At 49.3% G+C, this 15,647-nt stretch overlaps 1 long non-coding RNA gene across 1 annotated transcript; it reads right to left on the reverse strand.

Annotated features, from left to right (window-relative positions):
• Positions 1 to 628: 628 nt before the first annotated feature.
• LOC142652375 (uncharacterized) lies at positions 629 to 11,668 on the reverse strand. Its single transcript, XR_012847838.1, has 3 exons — positions 11,364 to 11,668; positions 1,525 to 1,694; positions 629 to 813 (listed from the first exon to the last, which is right to left on the reverse strand). It is a non-coding gene; the product is annotated as an uncharacterized LOC142652375 (long non-coding RNA).
• Positions 11,669 to 15,647: the final 3,979 nt, after the last annotated feature.

A 15,647-nucleotide genomic window follows, 5' to 3' on the forward strand; every position in this document is an offset into this window, starting at 1 on the left:
TACTTTCCAATCGCAATAATTTCTTCATCAAATCTCCACCTCTTATATTTAATTCCACATGGTCTATTCCTCGTACCTTTAGTAGTCTAGAATTACAATTGTGATACTGTTTAAAATGGCGTGGAATCGTTTTCAATTTTTCTATTTTATCAGTATCATGGACCTCCTTTGCAGATTCAATATCCCGCACATGTTCACGTACTCTGATTCGAAATTCGCGTGTGGTCAGTCCTATGTATATTTTATTACATGGACACACTGCATAATATACCACCCCGCGTGTAGCACATGTAATGTGCCACACAATTTTGAATATTTTACTTTTCTCAGAATCAGTAAACTCTTCTGCACGTTCAATATTGGGACATGAAATGCATCCTCCACAAGGGGAACACCCCCATTTTGGGCCTTTGGTCCCAAAGAATCTAATTCCCTGTGGAACTGGGGTATAAAAACTTCGGACCAAATGGTCTTTCAAGTTTTTGGCACGACGATAGGTTACAGATGGCTGTATAGGCAATATCTTATTGAGTATCGGATCAGCTTTCAGGATCGGCCAATATCTCTTTAAATGATCTTTCATCTCTTCCCAACGGGAATGATATGGCATGATAAATCTCACCTCGTTAATTTTATTTTCTCGAACCGCTGGTTGTAAGAGTTTGTTTCTCTCCGTTTCCTGAGCTCTTTTTTTCGCTTTCCTGATACACCGATTGCTGTAGCCCCGATCCATAAACCTATATTCTAAATCCTTAGCCTGTTTTCTAAAATCTTCCTCTCTGGAACACGTACGCTTTAGTCTAAGGAATTGACCTGTGGGAATAGCAGCAATAGTTTGTTTCGGATGTGCAGAGGTAGCGTGTAAAAGAGAATTTACAGATGTCTCTTTCCTGAAAAGATCAGTTTGGACATCACCATTTTCATCACATTGGATTTTGATGTCCAAAAAATCTACTTGTTTTTTGTCACATTTGTATGTGAGTTTGATATTCTGATCATTCAGATTTAATTCTGCCATAAATTGCTGTAATTGTTCAAGAGTCCCCTGCCAGATCAAGAAGATATCGTCAATGAAGCGGGCCCAAAAAATGACTCGGTTCATTGACGTACCGTGATCTGACAGGAACAAATTTCTCTCCCACAGCCCCAGGAACAAATTGGCATATGAGGGGGCACAAGATGCCCCCATTGCCGTTCCCTGGAGCTGTAGGTAGAATGACTCATTGAACGTGAACACATTGTGTGTCAAGGCAAAATCTAATAATACACCAAGCAGTTTAATGAGCCCTTCCTCCAAATTACTCGTACTCAAGAAAAAATTGGTAGCTTTTATCCCATCGTGGTGTCTGATGCTGGTATAAAGCGATTCAACGTCGCAGGTGACTAACCACATGTCGACATCTAGATGGGTGCATTCCAATTTCTGTAAGAGATCTGATGAGTCCCTGATATAGGAGGGTAAGCATTCCACTAATGGCTTAAGATAATAATCTATAAATTTACAGATATTCTCTGTAAAGTTACCTTGGCCAGAGATAATCGGTCTTCCTGGTGGAGTCTTTATATTTTTATGGACTTTTGGCAAAAGGTACAATGTCGCTACTACAGGTATTGGAACAAGGAGTGCATCATATAAATCCTTAGTCACAACTCCATCATCCATCGCTTGTTTTAGAATTTTGGCCAGTTGTTCACTATAGGAAGAGATAGGGTTGAATGTTAATTTTTTGTAGCATTTTTTGTCTCTTAACTGACGATTCGCTTCGTTTTCGTACATCGTCCTCGGCCACACAACATGTACATTGTTTACATATTGACATAATACTCATACCTGGTCTTTGATTGATTTGACGTCTTTTTATTGTGTGACTCATCCCCTACTCCATTTTTAATTGTCTCATGTTTTTATCTCAATAAAATTTGTACATTTCTTCTAACTTTTTGTGCCTTAGTCGATCATATTTTCTTGGTTTAGTCTCATGTAACAAGGACGTAATAGAGAACAAGTTGTGTATGGCAGACAAAGAAAACTAACAAATTAACATTTCAAAAACATTTAATCCGACACTGTGCTGCGGAGACTGTGGTAAAACAACCTTGATTTCAGAAGAGGCCGTACTGCAGACAAGAAAGGAAATAAGGGGAGGCCTCCATGACTAAAACAGATGGGAGGGACATGGAGTTGGTTGGCCTACGGGGTTAAAGATAGGGATAGGAGGAGGGCTTGTGGGATTAGGGGTGGGGATTGAGGGGGATGTACCTGTTTCCTGTTGTTTTCTTCTCTCTCTTCGCCAGGACACAGAAGCAAAACATGTCTTGCATCCCTGCTGCGTCTGACTAGGAGGCGATGAGGCTGCTGCGGGCCGCGGCAGCCTTTCGAGGTCCCGGGTGGCTGGGAGCGCGAGTAGCGGCACTGCTGCAGGGCCAAGCGGGCGCTCCGGACCAGGAGCTGGCGGAGACGTCGGGAGCGGGCACGGAGCGCTCTACCATGCCTCCGGTCTCGTTACTGCTGGAGCAGGCGGAGGTACGGGACCGGCGTTCCAGGGGGACGGGCAGGAGGCGAGGAGAGCCCTTCTCCCCCGTGACTCAGGCCGGGGCCGGCACTTCCGGAGTGACGCGCAGCACGAGGCGCTCGTGCCCGGCTGAGTCCGGAAGACATCCCGCAGGCGCGGCGGCGCAGGAGGAGCCCCTCGGTGGACCCTTCAGGCCAGACTCCAGGGCGGCCTGCTGTTGCTCTCCCGTCTGGCCCTGGGAAGAATCCCAGAATGCAGCAGCGCCCAGCGGCAACGACGAGGAAGACGCGGCCTTCACTTCCGGCCACCCGCCCTCCCTCTTCTGTGCGTGGCGGAGGGGCAACGGCGACCCTGCATGGCGATGTGCCAGCCAGAGGGTCGGCTCATCGTGACACCGAGCTGGCGGTGGAAGAGGGCAGGAGCAGAGGACGCAGGATGAGGTCGGTGGTTGGAGTGCCAGGTACTGAACAGCGTGGGGCTGGTTCAGCAGGCTGGATGATGCAGGATCTGGAGCTCGGCCAACAGGATGATGCGATGTCGCCTCCTCTTTTCCCGGACGGAAGTTGGAATTCCCCGTGCACACACTGCCAATGCGGACAGCGCCAGAGGGAGTCCGGAGCATTGGAGGACGGTGAGCGGCAGGCCTCTGCACGTGGACATGGGGGTCCGGCTGACGGGTTCACAGCCCCTGGGCAGCCTGGTGAGTTGACACCTACGTTACCTTTTTCATCATTATTGATGTCGGGTATCGGTGTAGATGGTGTCGCGTCGGCTAGCGTCGCAGCGGAGTCGGGGGCCCCGGGGTTACAGGCGGGTGCGGGGGGGATAGCTCGGCGGAGTTAGTGGGTTGTTTAAAGGCGTTGGTGGGGCGGCTGGGCGGTATCCCTTCACAAGATCAGACGGTCGCGGCGCCGGCCGCGGTTTGGGGGGGCAATATTAGTAGCGCTCCGGTTCTTCAAACCGGGGAGGGGATACCTGCAGGGGCAGCGGTTGCAGTGGCGGCGTCGGTTCAAACAGACTCACCAAAGGATGTGGATAGGGTGGGTTTGGACGATCGCGCGCGCGGAGAGGTTTACTTCTGTTACGAGGGCCCGTTAGGGGCACAATTGAAGCAGGAGGTTAAAGAAAGGATTTGGAAAGATGAGTACGTGGAGATCTTTTCCCTGCTTCCGCTGGAGAAGTTTAACTTTGATAAGGTTAGGCGGGATGAAACTAAAAAAGACAAGGAGGAAAAGAGACGGTACAGGTTGATTCCAAAAACATTCGTCAATTGTATGCAGGCTTTTGCAATTTTGGCTAGTGTTATTGGAGTAAAGGCGCCGGATAATTGTTCTGCCTTATTTTGTTATTTGGACGCGGTGGGGGAGGCGCATCGGGTTTATGGGGGCCAGGCTTGGCTTCGTTACGACGAACAGTTTCGGCAACGGAAAGCGGTGCGGCCAAATATAAGGTGGGATCATAAGGACATAGCCTTATGGTTGAAAGTGACGGCGCTTTATAAACAGGGGCAGTCCTTTCCTGGGAGCGGGAATACAGCAGGAACTTCCAGCGGGTCTAGCCAGGCCTCGGGTTCCAAACATGGGACGTGTTGGCAGTTCAACGAGGGCCAGTGTAAATTTGGAGCAACGTGTAAATTCAAACATGTGTGCTCACACTGCTTGTTATTCCGCCACCTTCTCATGAGGTCCCTTTCACGCAGCGCAACCTTAAGTCGGCATATCAGCATGCGGGAGTAGTCTCGGAGAAACTTAGGAAGGAGATTGATCTGGGCAGAATGGCGGGCCCTTTTAGCACGGTCCCTGTTCCGGGTTTGGTGGTGTCGCCGTTAGGGGTGGTCCCGAAACGGGAATGTAACAAGTTCCGGCTTATTCAGCATTTGTCCTTCCCAAAAGCGGCGTCGGTTAATGATGGCATTGACCTGGATCTATGTTCCGTGGTATATACGTCGTTTGATGCGGCGGTAGCATTGGTGCGAGGTTACGGAAGAGGAGCTCTGATGGCAAAAACTGATATTCAAGCGGCGTTCCGTTTATTGCCGGTCCATCCGGATAGCCAGCGGTTGTTGGGATGTTATTGGGAAGGGGGTTATTACATTGATCGGTGCCTTCCCATGAGTTGTTCGTTGTCCTGTGCGTACTTTGAGGTTTTTAGTTATTTTTTGGAATGGGTAGTAAGGGAGGTCGCCGGGGTGGAGTCTGTTATTCACTATCTCGACGATTTCTTGTGTGTTGGTCCGGCGCGTTCGGGGGCTTGCGCAAATTTGCTGGAGACAGTCAACTGGGTGTCGCGGGAGTTTGGGGTCCCCTTGGCTGCGGAAAAAACAGAGGGTCCGGTGACGACCATTTGTTTTTTGGGAATTACAATCGATTCTATGGCAATGGAGTGCAGATTGCTGGAGGATAAGCTGGGGGATTTGCGGTTGGAAGTGGAAAGAGCGTGCCGGATTAAGAAGATTACGCTACGTGAATTGCAGTCCTTATTAGGGAAGTTAAATTTTGCTTGCCGCATCATGCCGATGGGCAGGGTGTTTTGTTGGCGGTTAGCAGCGGTGACGGCGGGTGTTAGGGAGCCCCATCATTTCATTCGTTTGGCGGCGGAGCACAGGGAGGATTTGCAGGTCTGGCTCCATTTTTTGGCACTGTATAATGGTCGCTCTCTTTGGATGCCCGGCCGTTAGATAGCTTAGATTTGGAATTGTTCACTGATGCGTCCGGTGCAGTGGGGTTCGGGGCGTTCTTCAAAGGGCAATGGTGAGCAGGGCAATGACCGGTTTCGTGGGTGGAGGCGGGCTTGACGCGTAACTTGGCCCTGCTCGAACTGTTTCCCATCGTGGTGGCAGTCACCATTTGGGGAGACAGGTTCCGGGATAAGAAAGTGCGCTTTCATTGCGATAATCTGGGGGTGGTGATGGCTATAAATAACACTTCGGCGTCGTCCCCTCCAGTGGTTCGTTTGTTGCATCAGTTGGTGCTTGCCTGTTTGAGGTTAAATGCGTGGGTGGTGGCGGTGCATGTTCCCGGGGTGGAGAATTGTATTGCTGATGCGCTTTCTCACTCGCAGTGGGATCGCATTCATCATCTGGTCCCGGACGCGGAGTTAACGGGGGTGGAATGTCCCAGTCACCTGTGGGAGCTGGTATCCGGGCGGCAGGTGCCTTGATTAAACGTTCGCTGGCCAGTGCTACGTGGTCGGCTTATGCTGCGGGATGGAGGCAATGGGAAGAGTGCGTGAGATCTTTGGGTCATGTGTGTTCGGATGATGATAGGATGGTGGCCTTGTTGTTTTGGTTGGGGGACGCGTTTGCCAAGGGCTGCACGGTCGCCAAGGTTAATCGCTTCGTGGCGGCCATTGCTTTTGGTTTTAAATTACGTGGGTTAGTGGACATCACAAAGCGTTTCTTGGTGGGCCAGGCATTGAGGGGTTTGAGACGGGGTGTAGTGGTGAGAGATAAGAGGCGCCCCGTGTCATTTCAATTGTTGTATTCGCTGGAGGTGGTGGTGTGGCGGGTGTGTCGTTCGGTGTATGAGAGCAAGCTTTTCCGGTTGGCTTTTGCGTTAGCCTTTTTTGAGCTTTTCGGGTGGGGGAATTGGTTTAGCCTAGTTCGGTTAAACCAGGGGGGTGGCTACAGGATAATGTTGATTTGTATGAGGATAGGGTGGAGATAGTGTTGCGACGGTCGAAAACTGATCAGGCGGGGGTGGGACGTCTGGTGGTGTAGTTTGCGGTCTCAGGAAATCCGGTTTGTCCAGTGTTGTGTCTCAGGGAGTATTTAGAGGGTTTAGATCTTTTGGATGCTCCGTTGCTACGGCATGCAGATGGCAAGTTTTTGTCGCGGTATCAGTTCGTCTCGGTGTTCAGAAAATGTCGGGTGGCTAGTAGGGTGCAGGCGGATCAATACTCGTCTCATTTTTTCTGCATTGGGGCAGCGACGGAGGCGGTGAGATGGGGTTTGGATGAGGCAGGCGTGCGGCGGATAGGGCGTTGGGAGTCTGCGCATTTCCGTTCTTATGTTCGCTTGCACATGTTGTGATATGGTAATGTGTAACATGCTCCGGGTGTGTGCGTTCCGCCTGAGTAATACTTGTGTGAGGCAGGGAGTGGAGGTGCGTGTATGTTTTCCCTTTGTTTTACAGGCCGTGACGCATTCATGGTGTGGATTATGGGACACTCCTTTGTGTACTGGGGTGCCCTTCGCGCAGACGTACGGCCGGACGGTCGACAGCTCAGGATTCCTCGGGACGTGGCGGTCCTGCGGTGGATGGGTATACGGGGAATGACATGGAACAGGGTGTTGCCTGAGTTTCATAACTTTGTACTGCTGGACAGGGCACCAGAGGTGCTGGTGTTGCATGTGGGAGGCAATGATTTGGGCCTGCGCCCTTTTCGGGAGTTGGTGCGGGACGTCAAGCATGATTTGCTTTGCTTATGGGCAACTTATCCCAAGTTGGTGACTGTGTGGTCTGAGATGGTCCCTAGGAAGAGTTGGCGCATGGCTCGTTCTGTGGAAAAAATTAACAAGGCCCGCATTAAGGCTAACAGGGCTATATCGAGCTTTGTGGCACGTAATGGTGGGGTTGCGGTGCGCCACTGGGATCTGGAGGCTGGGACCGGCAGGTATTGGAGAGCGGATGGCGTGCACCTCAATGACGTGGGAATGGATATGTGGAGTCTGGCTTTGACTGATGGAATTGAGCGAGCGGTGGGTGTGTGGAGGAGCTCGCAGGCTTGAGGTGGTCAAGGCCTATTTCGCTTTGGCGGGGGGAGTCCTTGAAGTAGGTCGTAAAAAGTGGTGGGGGGAATGCATCACGGGATGCACCCCCAATTAGTCGGCTTCTTAGGGTGTTACCCCTTTTGAAAGCTGGGTTATATATATGGTGGTCATCTGCAAAAGGTAATTGGTGCTCCTGGGCCGGGTTACGGCTGGGGGTAAGGTATTGGTGGGCAGATGGCCAAAATTAAATATCGGTGGCTTCAAGGACTTGCCCCTGTCATTCTGGTTGTTAATAATGTTATGACCCTGATAGGGTCGCAGTGGGTTATTTAATGTTTTTGGGGGATTCAAAAAGTTATGGTATTTAAAATTCCTTGTTATTTAAATAATAAACAGCTGCTGTGGCCATAAAAATCCAACTCTGTTTCAGTGTCTGCTTTGGGAAAGGGTAGATTTCCATAAGGGGAGAAGCGGCTCGACTTATTTGAGTCATGTGTATAACAATACGCCACAAAGCAAGACGTGATAAAATAAATGATACAATGCTGCCATCCGCTGTTAAGAAGGGTAAACTGTTAAAATGCTGCCTTATTAGTATGTTAAGTCTCATTCACACAAACATATTGAATGTTAAATACTTTTGTGTCAAAAAAGACAAAAGTATAGTAGGTATGATACCTTTATTGGCTAACCATAAAAGTTCTATATGCGGCTTTCAGAGCGCAGAGGCTCCTTCTTCAGGCAGTTTACAAATGAATGACTTAGAAAAAAGCACAACAATTAGTACATGAGGTGATACATCATTAAGATAAGCCGGGGCAATAAAACTGAGGTTATAGGGGTGATGACTTAGGAGTTAAGGCATCTGGAGTCAGTCTGATGGGGGACTTGACAGTGTGTCCATGTAGTGGCTCATAAATCCTGGTGTTAGATTGAGGCCTTGTGTCAATCACTGGAATTTTATCATCATCTTGAATTCCCAAATTTTTCTTTCTCTGTTGTTTTTAAAATGACCCTTCAGAATGAGTACCTTTAAATCTGCCAAACTGTGGTCTGGTCCAGAGAAGTGTTTTCCCACGGGTGTATCCACCTCCTGTTTTATTGTATGTCTGTGAAGATTCATCCTGGTTTGTAGTTTTTGTATTGTTTCTCCAATGTAGATTCCTTTATTGATGCACCTTGTACACAGGATCATGTACACTACATTGGAGGATGTACAGGAGAACGTGCCAGTGATTTTATAGTCCTGCTGCGTGTTTGGGATGTGGATGGTGTTTGATGACCAGATGTTGGTACAGGTCTTGCATTTTCTACTGTTGCAAGGAAAAGTGCCAGTCTCTGATGGTGGTGAGAGGGCACTTCTGACCAGGAGATTCCTTAGGTTTGGTGGCTGTTTGTAGGCAAGGAGTGGTAAATCTGGGAATATTTCCTTCAGTTTATTGTCTTTGTTAAAGAGGCTCTGTCACCAGATTTTGCAACCCCTATCTGCTATTGCAGCAGATAGGCGCTGCAATGTAGATTACAGTAACATTTTTATTTTTAAAAAACGAGCATTTTTGGCCAAGTTATGACCATTTTCGTATTTATGCAAATGAGGCTTGCAAAAGTACAAGTGGGCGTGTTGAAAAGTAAAAGTTCAAGTGGGCGTGTATTGTGTGTGTACATCGGGGCGTGTTTACTACTTTTACTAGCTGGGCTTTCTGACGAGAAGTATCATCCACTTCTCTTCAGAACGCCCAGCTTCTGGCAGTGCAGATCTGTGACGTCACTCACAGGTCCTGCATCGTGTCGGACGAGCGAGGCCACATAGGCACCAGAGGCTACAGATGATTCTGCAGCAGCATCGGCGTTAGCAGGTAAGTCGATGTAGCTACTTACCTGCAAATGCTGATGCTGCTGCAGAATCAACTGAAGCCTCTGGTGCCGACACGATGCAGGACCTGTGAGTGACGTCACAGATCTGCACTGCCAGAAGCTGGGCGTTCTGAAGAGAAGTGGATGATACTTCTCATCAGAACGCCCAGCTAGTAAAAGTAGTAAACACGCCCCGATGTACGCACATAATACACGCCCAGTTGTACTTTTACTTTAAACACTCCCAGTTGTACTTTTACTTTAAACACGCCCAGTTGTACTTTTGCAAGCCTCATTTGCATAAATACGAAAATGGTCATAACTTGGCCAAAAATACTCGTTTTTTAAAAATAAAAACGTTACTGTAATCTACATTGCAGCGCCGATCTGCTGCAATAGCTGATAGGGGTTGCAAAATCTGGTGACAGAGCCTCTTTAAATATAGGTTGGAGATCAGCAGCAATTTTCCTCAAGATGTTAATTTGTGGGTTGTATATGACCACTAGGGGCACCCTGCTGTTGTCTTCCTTCTTTTTGTACTCCAGAAGATTGCTCCTTGGAATTCTTGTTGCTCTGTAGATCCGATCATCTATAATCCTTGGATGGAATCCCTGTTGTAAGAATGTATTCCTCAGTGATAGCAGGTGTTGTTTTGTGTCTTCACAGTCTGAACAGATCCGTATGTATCGCAGTGCCTGGCTGTAGATGATGGATTTCTTTGTGTGTCTCGGATGGGAGCTGTTCCATCTCAGATATGCTGGACGGCCTGTAGGTTTATGGTAGATTGTTGTTTGTATGGTATTGTTTCTCATGTATATGGTCATGTCCAGGAAATGTATTTGAGATGTAGAGTAGTTGAGAGTGAGTTTGATGGTAGGATGGAACTTGTTGAAGTTTTTATGGAAAGAAAGCAGTTCATGTTCAGAGCCTGTCCACATTATCAGCTGGTCATCAATGTACCAGAAATATGCTAGAGGTTTAGTTGCGCAGGTTGATAAAAACTCTTCCTCTAGTTTGGCCATGAACAGGTTAGCATATTGTGGTGATATTTTGCTACCCATAGCGCTTCCCATACATTGCAGATATATGTCTTTGTCAAATAAAAAATAATTGTGATGGAGTACGAACCTGATGAGTTGTAGGGCTGGCTCTGTCGCTAGATTGTTCTTTTGAAGAAAGTGTTGGCATGCGGCTATGCCCTCCTCATGGGGGATGTTAGAATATAAAGATTCCACATCCATAGTTGCCAATATTGTTCCCTCTGGTAGTGGACCTAGGGCTGAGAGTTTGCAGAGGACGTCTGTGGTGTCCTGAACATAACTGGGTATATTCAAATTTGAATGAAATACCGTGCAACTCTGCATTGTGTCCAGATTGATTTTTTTTACCCCTTAAAGCGTACCTCCATTTATACTGATATTATTTAGAAAAACGATTATAATATAGGATTGTGCACAATAATTGTTTTTCTAAATCACTTTTATTAGCGATTTTGCTTCTAACTACAGCACAGACTGTGTACCGTCTGTGCTGCTGACGGCCAGTGGCGGATTAAGTAGACCATAGGCCCTGGGCTGTTACCCAAACTTGGGCCCCCCTTCTCCACCACCGCCCTGCTGCACCGTAACTATTGTTAACACTACCTTTTTGTGCAAGCATTAACAAATGGGTGTTGCGATTCTCCTTGTCACAGGGCTGTGTCCCTACTTACTGACAGGATCACACTGTGCAGGGACACATCCTCCTTACAAGGGGAATTGTCTATCAGTCCTGTTCTGCACAAAGACTTTTTGTGATCTACAAGGATTTCCTATAAAAAAACATGTCAGGAGAGGTGACAGTTTCCCTATAAATCTAGTGACTCACAGGTGACAACATCTCAGATTCTAGTAGTTTTTCCCCCCTTTCTACTCCATCCGGTCTAGACTTCATGATGACTTCTCCCGGCCATTTCTGCAGAATTTGCCACTCAGATGTCTTCAGCTCCTCATTTTTCTAACATTTCTACACCTATAAACGTAGATAAAATTATCATGGTGCCACACACTGTGCCCCTAAATATAATAGCACCAAACACTTGCCCCTAAATATAATAGCACCAAACACTGTGCCCCTGAATATAATTGTGTCAAACACTGTAAAGTAAAGCACCACATACACAGTGGCCCTTGTAGAGAGCGACACACACATCCCCTGTAGATAGCGCCACACACCCCCTGTAGATAGCACCATACACCCCCTGTAGATAGCGCCACACACCATCCTGTAGATAGCGCCACACACACCTGTAGACAGCACCACACATCCCCCTGTAGACAGCGACACACACATCCCCCTGTAGATAGCATCACACACAGAGTCCAACGAATCTACGATGTAGTCCAAATAGTCCAGCAGAACCTGCAAAACAAAAAAATAAAGTTAGTAATATTTACAAGGAAGGGCTGTGTGTAGATAGCACCACACAGAGCCCCCCTATAGATAGTGCCACACACAGCCCCCCTATAGCTAGAGCCACACAGCCCCCTGTAGATAGCGCCACACAGCCCTCTGTAGATAGCATTACACACAGCCCCCTGTAGATAGCATCACACACAGCCCCCCTATAGATAGAGCCACACAGCCCCCTGTAGATAGCGCCACACAGCCCTCTGTAGATAGCATTACACACAGCGCCCTGTAGATAGCATCACACACAGCCCCCCTATAGATAGAGCCACACAGCCCCCTATAGATAGAGCCACACAGCCCCCTGTAGATAGCGCCACACAGCCCTCTGTAGATAGCATTACACACAGCCCCCTGTAGACAGTGACATTCCCCCCCCCCCACCACAGGTAGACAGCACCATACATCCCCTGTAGATAGTGCCACACAGCACCCTGTAGATAGCATCACACACACACCCTGTAGATAGCATCACACACAGCCCCCCTATAGATAGAGCCACACCCCCCTGTAGATAGCGCCACACAGCCCCCTGTAGATAGCATTACACAAAACCCCCTGTAGACAGCGACACCCCCCCCTGTAGACCGTACCACACACCCCCTGTAGATAGCGCCACACAGCCCCCTGTAGATAGCATCACAGACACAACCTGTAGATAGCATCACACACAGCCCCCTGTAGATATCATCACAGACAGCCCCCTGTAGATATCATCACACACATCCCCACGTAGACAGCGACACAAACATCCCCCCTTAGATTGCATTACACACATCCCTCTGTAGACAGCGACACACACATCCCCCTGTAGACAGCGACACACACATCCCCCTGTAGATAGCATCACACACAGATTCCAAAGAATCTACGACGTAGTCCAAACAGTCCAGCAGAACCTGCAAAACAAAAAAATAAAGTTAGTAATATTTACAAGGAAGGGCTGTGTGTAGATAGCACCACACAGAGCCCCCCTATAGATAGAGCCACACAGCTCCTCACCCCCTTGTATATAGTGTCACACAGCGCCTCCCTTGTATATAGTGTCACACAGCGCTCCCACCCTTGTAAATAGTGTCACACAGTGCTCCCCCTGTATATAGTGTCACACAGTGTTTCCCCCCTTGTTTATAGTGTCACACAGCCCCCCTTGTATATAGTGTCACACAGCACTCCCCGCCTTGTATATAGTGTCACACAGCGCTTCCCCCTTGTGTATAGCGTCACACAGGGCTCCCTCCTTGTATATAGTGTCACACAGCACTCCCCATTGTATATAGTGTCACACAGCGCTTCCCCTCCTTGTATATAATGCCACACAGCGCTCCCCCCTTGTATATAGTGCCACACAGTGCTACTCCCTTGTATATAGTGCCACACAGCGCTCCCCCCTTGTATATAGTGCCACACAGCGCTCCCCCCTTGTATATAGAGCCACACAGCGCCCCCCCCCTAACGTGGCTGCAGCCTATAGTATTCATTTGTATCTGTGTCCTGAAGACGCAGATACAAGTGAATGTGGCTGTCGCTAGCATCAATGCCCGCTCCGGTGCTAGCGACGCCACCGGGCATGAGGGGGTCCGTGCGGTCATGTGCGGTTCTAATGATGATCTGCTGGCGGCTCATAACTCTGCAGTAGGAAAGAAAGCGTCCTGATCATCTTCATGGCTCCTTCATGGTATCCAGAATGGCCGCCAGCGCTGTAGGATCACATTACAAATAAGATATAGCAGTTATTTTACCGTTCTGACGGTCGTATAGAAGACAGTTCCACAGTCTGAGGGTACAAAATCCCCCAGCCTATATGCAAGAAGGCAGTTCCTTAGTCCAAATCGTGTGCTTTTTGGATTTTTCTTCAACTTGTAGTTCCACACAGGGGTGCAGAGATGCTACGATCCAGGCAAGCCCAGTCTAACACCACACTATATTTCCAAAGAAGGAGCAAGGAAACAAATAGTGCAACACTTTTTGGACTAGTTCACTTCACGCTTTTTATTCCATACCTACAAAAAGGGAAAAGATTTTAAACATAATCCATAGCGCAGGGAAATTGAACACTTGCTGCCATATTCCACCAAGACACACAACAGACCACTGCTGATCTCTGCAACAGAAAACCCTGTGATCATCTGTGAAAAGCAGGATTGTTCATAGTGTATGGTTTCTCCTTTGGGTTTATAATGGAGATCACAGTCTGAGTATTGCTATTTATGAACATACAGCTTCCTTATACCGTCCTCCCCGCACACTACTCATGATCGACCATCAGTGATAGTAGCTAACCTCGGACTTGAAAAACTGCAGTTTTTCACGTCCGAGGTGCACTTGTGCGAGGCGTGTTCTCACGGATCCCCCATAGACTATGATGGGATGCGTGATACGCAGTAAAAAGGACATGTCCTATTATTTCACGGACCATTCCCACCAGTGCCAGCCTTAGGGGTGTACGACCTGTGCCTTTGCACATGGTGCATCACTCCAGCAGGTGAAAGGGGGTGCTGCGCTGGCTCCCTTCCCCTGCTTGTTTCAGAAGCGCCCGGGCCCGGCGACTCAGCAGTCGCCTTTCCGCCCGGTCGCTTCTTGACTAAGTAGCGTCGGGCACCGCTAGCAGCCGCTGCTACAGCGGTAGCGACGGCACTATAGCAGAGCAGGGAGGTATCACCCTGCTCTGCTATCTACTAGCGCCACTGTAGCTCCCAGAAGGAGCAGAATCCCCGTGTGGCTGGGTATTCCGCTCCTGGAGGGCTCCGCTTGGTGTCTCTGTCCATACATGGACAGTCACATCAGGGGAAATGCCTGAAGCCGATTCCCCGTCCACAGCGTTGCCGACCTTGGATTCCACTCCAGGAGAAGCCAATAACGTCATTGTCCATAAATGGACACAGACGACAGGAGCTTCTCCTGGATTGGAATCCCCGGTCACAGCGTCGGCAACGCTGTGACTGGGATTTCGCTTCAGGAGTTGCCCCTAATGTCACTGTCCATATATGGACAGAGACATCAAGCGGAGTGCTCCAGGAGCGGAATCCCAGGCCACACAGGGATTCCGCTCCTTCAGGGAGCTACAGTGGCGCTATCTACAGTAAGGGGGGCTATCTAGAAGATGGCTGTGGGCTGTGTGGCACTACCTACAAGGGGGCTGTGAGCTGTGTGGCCATACCAACAAGGGGTTTGTGTGGAACTACCAACAAGGGGGCTGTGAGCTGTGTGGCACTACCAACAAGGGGGCTGTGTGGCACTACCTACAAGGTGGCTTTGTGGCACTCCCTACCAGGGGGCTGTGTGGCACTACCTAACAGGGTGCTGTGTGGCACTACCTACAGGGCGCTGTGTGGCACTACCTACAGGAGGCTCTGTGGCACTACCTACAGGGGGCTGTATGGCACTACCTACAAGGGGCTTTGTGGCACTACCTACAAGGGGCTGCAAGGCACCACCTACAAGAGGCTGTGTGGCACTACCTACAAGGTGCTGTGTGGCACTACCTACAAGGTGCGCCATCAGTGGCGGATTATCATATGGGCGGTTCGGGCGGCCGCCCGGGGCCCGAGGCCCGAGGTTTCCAGGGGGCCCATGGCAGCCCGAACCGCACATCATCTTATAAATATATTCAGCGCGCTAGCGCTGCTAACTGCCGAAGATGAGGAGGAGGAGCAGGGAATTGGCCGGGAAAGGGGTAGGACACGCCTCCCTGACAAGTGCGGGCCGCCGCCATTGAGTAACAGAACAGCGACGGACGGCTGTTCTGTTACTCCAAAGCAGCAAGAAAAGAGCCGGGCGGGCGGTCACCGGCGCTGAGGTTAGTTGGCTTAACCTCCTGCCCAACTGGTTCCCGACCGCTGGCTGTATTTTTACGGCCAGCGGTCAGGAACTGGTCGTTAAAACCCGAGCCATAGACTTTCTACGGCTCGGGTTTTAACTTGCTGCCCGCGTGATCGGGCAGCTGAATGTCGGGTCTCCGGCTGTCAGTGACTGCCGGGGACCCTGAGGAGAAGATAGAAGCAGCTTTCACTGCTTCTGTCTTCTGTGATCACTTGTACACAGCGCTGAATGCGCGCTGTGTACAGGAATAGAGGCAGCAGCAGCGGCGTTGTCTCTATTCCTCCCGGTGATCATGTGAC

This window comes from Rhinoderma darwinii, chromosome 5 (genome assembly GCF_050947455.1).
Source record: "Rhinoderma darwinii isolate aRhiDar2 chromosome 5, aRhiDar2.hap1, whole genome shotgun sequence".
Classification (NCBI taxonomy): Eukaryota; Metazoa; Chordata; class Amphibia; order Anura; family Rhinodermatidae; genus Rhinoderma; species Rhinoderma darwinii.